The sequence below is a fragment of the Cryptotermes secundus genome, unplaced genomic scaffold, assembly GCF_002891405.2.
Source record: "Cryptotermes secundus unplaced genomic scaffold, Csec_1.0 scaffold671, whole genome shotgun sequence".
NCBI classification, from domain to species: Eukaryota; Metazoa; Arthropoda; class Insecta; order Blattodea; family Kalotermitidae; genus Cryptotermes; species Cryptotermes secundus.
The window spans coordinates 1,205,742-1,209,947 of NW_019724595.1; the positions used below are offsets into that span (position 1 = coordinate 1,205,742).

The window sequence follows — 4,206 nt, forward strand, 5'->3', positions numbered from 1 at the left end:
CAGCAAGCAACTTCAACCAGCAGGCTTCGTCGCCAGCGCTCGGTCTTCGGAGACATCGGCAGGCTGCGCCGGGCACGACTGCCTCGGCCCTCCAGCGCTCTCACACCCGACTCACTGGGGCACAGCGCCTGGACTCGCCGGTGGTCGTGTTACGGTCCGACCCACTGGGCATCTGGCGTAGCCACTGCCTCATGGCTCCTACGACCGCGCTCGACTAGCCTTTCACCACCAGCAGCAACCTCCGCCATTTGCCGCGCAGCGATCAAGCAACCTCCAACTCACGCTGCCGCACGGCAACCAAGCAACCTCCAGCCACGGCCGCACTGCGGCCAGGCCACTCGCCATTCACTAGCCTTTCTCCTTACCGGCGCGCGCCGCGCTACCTCACCGGTCAATCATCTCAGCAGCCACGGTCCTTTTCAGGGCCAACAAACTGTTCCGAAGAAGTGGGTTGTCATCGGAGTAATGACAAGACACACACACTCGATGACAATAGAGAGCCCCACAACACATTTACACTTCCACCTAACTTGCTCTTGCATACAAAATGATACTTTCAAAAGAAAAGTGGTGGGTGATTCTTATAAGCAAATTACTCGCACTCTCTCTTCAGTCTGTGTGTGATTTAGCTTGAGGGTCTATCAGACATATGCAAATGTCAATTTGTTAAAATCCAGTATACAACTAACCCATGCAACGAACTGGTGAGTTTCGGATGGTGAACAATGCTCTTCTCCAGTGCAAGTGATTCTTCTGTGTCTATGTACTTGGTAATTCACTTTCAGTCAATTACATAGCATCATACTCCAGAGAACAGAACCCTTCAACTTGTGTTGGTCTAGTGCTGCCACTATTATTTTCATAGATAATGTATATGATGCTGGAAGCAGCATCATCAGCAGCGACTTGAAGCACAGAGCAAATGATGCTCGAGATGGTTCAAGTTCATATAGCAACAGGCGTGACCAGAGTGGTTTGAACGGCTGTTGTACTGCGATGTGGAAAGCAAATGGAAAAACTACCACATTATCACTTTTCCTGGATAGTCTCTTTCCAAAAACAGAGACACCATGTATGTGAACCAGAAGACGTAAGAAGATGCTGGATGACTTTGGGGACAGAAGAGGATATTTTTATTTGAAGTAGAAAGCTCTAGATTGCATTAAGTGTAGGCACTGTTTTGGAACAGACTGTGGACCTGTCATCTGACAGATTACTGATGATGATGATGTAACCTCCATGCTAATGCACACATTTACCTGAAAATCCTTAAGTTCAAGATGGAAAAATTAATCGTTAAATTGATATCAAGGTTTCTTTTTAATCTGTTTTAAAAAAATTTGATGCCTGACATGCTTGGAATTAATGAACTAACCAACTATGTAAATTCCAGTCCTTCTTGAAAGAAATAAGAGTCGCTCAACTGCTAATGAAATTCCACACCTTTCTTGGAACCACGTTCACACAAGCTCAACATCAGCCACTGTTTTAAGATATGAGCACACACATCCACCATATTTATTTAAGACACAATTTAATATTATCCTGACAGGATCTTCTGAAATGCACGTTCCCTTCAGGATTTTACAACCATCATTTTCTATGAAATTATCTTCTTCCCATGCGTGCTATACGCCCCTCCCAGTCCATCTTTCGTGATTTGACGAGCTTAATAATACTTGGCAAAGAAAACAAATTATGAAGGCGCTCTTTATGGTGAGTAATTCAGCACTATAATTCAGATGGCCCCTGGCATGAGACTGTCTGAAGCAACGAGTATACTCGATAGTGTCCATGAAGCGGTTACGCACCGTTCTATAATTCGTCACAACACATGAATATCAGTCGCCGGTGTTCTCTTCTGGTACATGTTTACAGCTGATTCGGAGGAATGTGTCGCCACCATCTTCAGGGTATAAGACTGGCTATTGTAACTGAATCATCTGTGGTATTTATCGACCCATCGAGGTATGTGGTGCTCTGCTACCTAAAAACAGATGACAACACTTACTTTGAAACCATTTTCCAATTAATGATAATTCAGAGATCACCACGTAACATTAGATAAGCCACAAATCGACAAACCTGAAATTTCACAGGGCTTCGGTGACAACGCAACATCAAGCTGTGTCCAGTTCAAAATTGGCATCGCTGCTGGTGATCTGTCTATCTAGAACATAATCACACTGCAGAAGGCGACTGTTTTGCATGGACATTCAGCTACACGGTACCGAGCAAGTTAGCTCAGTGGTGCCACTTACTGAGTATTAAATCGTGTGGAAATTTTTGTTGGATTTTTGGGTTTTCATGGCGGTAGCAATGATGAATGCGGTCTTCTGCGTTGTAACACGGTGTAGTTCGGAGAGAGGTCAACGCTTCGAAGGAACTTATCGCCTCCATCTTCACGGCAAAAGTTAAGCCAAGTAAGAAACCAGCAGCAGCAAGCGGTAAGCTTCTTCCTCGCGTAGCTGACTCTTCGACCTTGAAGATGGACGTGATATGTTCTTTCAAACGTTCGTCTCTCAACTACACGGCGTTACAACCCAGAAAATCTTACTCTTCATGTGGTAATTTGTAAAAACTTCTTCAAGGGTACGTCACCCCTCGAGTTGGAACCCTTACAGAAGAAATGTCCTGTGTGTTCAGTGAGAGCTTGGTATGCAATTCTGGGGATCCCATCTCATGTTAAGAACAAGATCTAGTAACTTTGTAACAATGACGTAACGATCTTCAGATTACTGGGCGCTACATTCACTATGAGGCTACCGCTCATTTGCCTGGAAAGTTTGAATAAAACTACGAAAATCAGTATACGAGATATATGGGCTGAGATTCGAACCAAGAACCTTCCGAATGGGAGTCTAAGGGCGGCCGCCGCACACAAACTGCGTCAAGACAAGCAACAGGACATAGGACAAAAGACGCAGCCTTTCTTCATTCCTGATTCGTCAGCATCATGACTCGGACCGGTGTGCGGCGGTTTTCATAATCTCATTCGTTTCAGCTGTGCTTCTTTCTTTGCGTCACGTCGCAGACATCGTGTCTTGACTGTTACATGTCTTGAGGCATGCCAGTGTGCGGCCTACCTAAAGCGTTACCGCTGTGCCAATCTGCTCGGTACCTTTCTGCTGTTAATTTAGGTATAATACAGTAAATTATTTTCAGTTTTAATTTTTCGCCTTCTTATTTCATAGGCTGCCGAAGTCCTATGCCTTATGCAGGGCACAATGTTGCATTCGTGGCTCCTGTTTAAGGCCAAGAGGATTTCAGAGACGATTACGTTGTCAAAACACGGCTCCAGATGATATTACAGGGTTACACTGTGCAAATGGAACCTAATTCTGTGTTTCCTAAGCGAATTTGGTTTCACCACAGCGCAGAATATTTCGAGGCGAAACCTTCATGTAAATGCAATGGCCAGGAAGTCACCAACACCGCACGGGTAAACAAAGAAAGAATTTCAGGCTGACAAAACTGCGTCTTGGCTTGTAATATTGGAATCTGGTTATGATCAAGCAGCCTTCGAGTTCCGTGACAGGGAACTCTTTTAAGCGCTGACAGAAGCCACGGATGGGACACCCTGTTACCACAGAATTATTTCGAATTATCACTTCAATATGCATATTTATCCCGTTTGGCCAAAGAACGATGCACTAATTCCCACACAAGTGTGCCCTCGCACAGCAGCGAGTGATCACACCTCCACAGGATCAGAACGTCACGGGACACTTTGCTTTGGGAGAGGTCGGGGGCACCTGCGTCACCATTTCCCGTCTGCACGCTTGTTACGGCGCAAGAGAGAGCCGTTAGTATCAAGCCAGATTCACGGACCTTGTTAGGTGCCCTTCAGAACCACCTGTTGATTTCCTCTTGTCCGTCCGTCCGCAAGTAGCAGCGCCCGAACTACCTGACGACAACAACCAGATGCGGCACGGTAAACCTACACTAAAATCCCGTCACATTCTCGGTTTGGATATGTTTAAGGGTCGCATTACTTACGTACAGTCGACATAGCGCGGTGGATATAACGACGGACTGCCGGCTGGGCAAGGAAGGGGCAAGAGACTTTTCCCCACAGCGTCCAGACCAACTCTGCCGCCCACGCGGTCTCCTACTCAATAGGTAGTGGAAGTTCTTTCCACTGGGGTAAAGCGGCCTGGGCGTGTAGCTGACCACTCACCTCTAGCTAGTGCCTGGGTAAAGAAT

The 4,206-nt window shown here is 46.2% G+C and overlaps 1 long non-coding RNA gene across 1 annotated transcript in view; it reads right to left on the reverse strand.

Annotated features, from left to right (window-relative positions):
- Window positions 1–3,014, reverse strand: part of LOC111862397 — a 7,777-nt gene extending 4,763 nt beyond the window's left edge. Inside the window, exons 1-2 of the long non-coding RNA XR_002842422.2 lie at window positions 2,086–3,014; window positions 1,812–1,987 (exon numbers count right to left, since the gene is read on the reverse strand). This is a non-coding gene — a long non-coding RNA (uncharacterized LOC111862397). The remainder of the gene's footprint in view (window positions 1–1,811; window positions 1,988–2,085) is intronic.
- Between the last annotated feature and the right edge of the window lie 1,192 nt (window positions 3,015–4,206).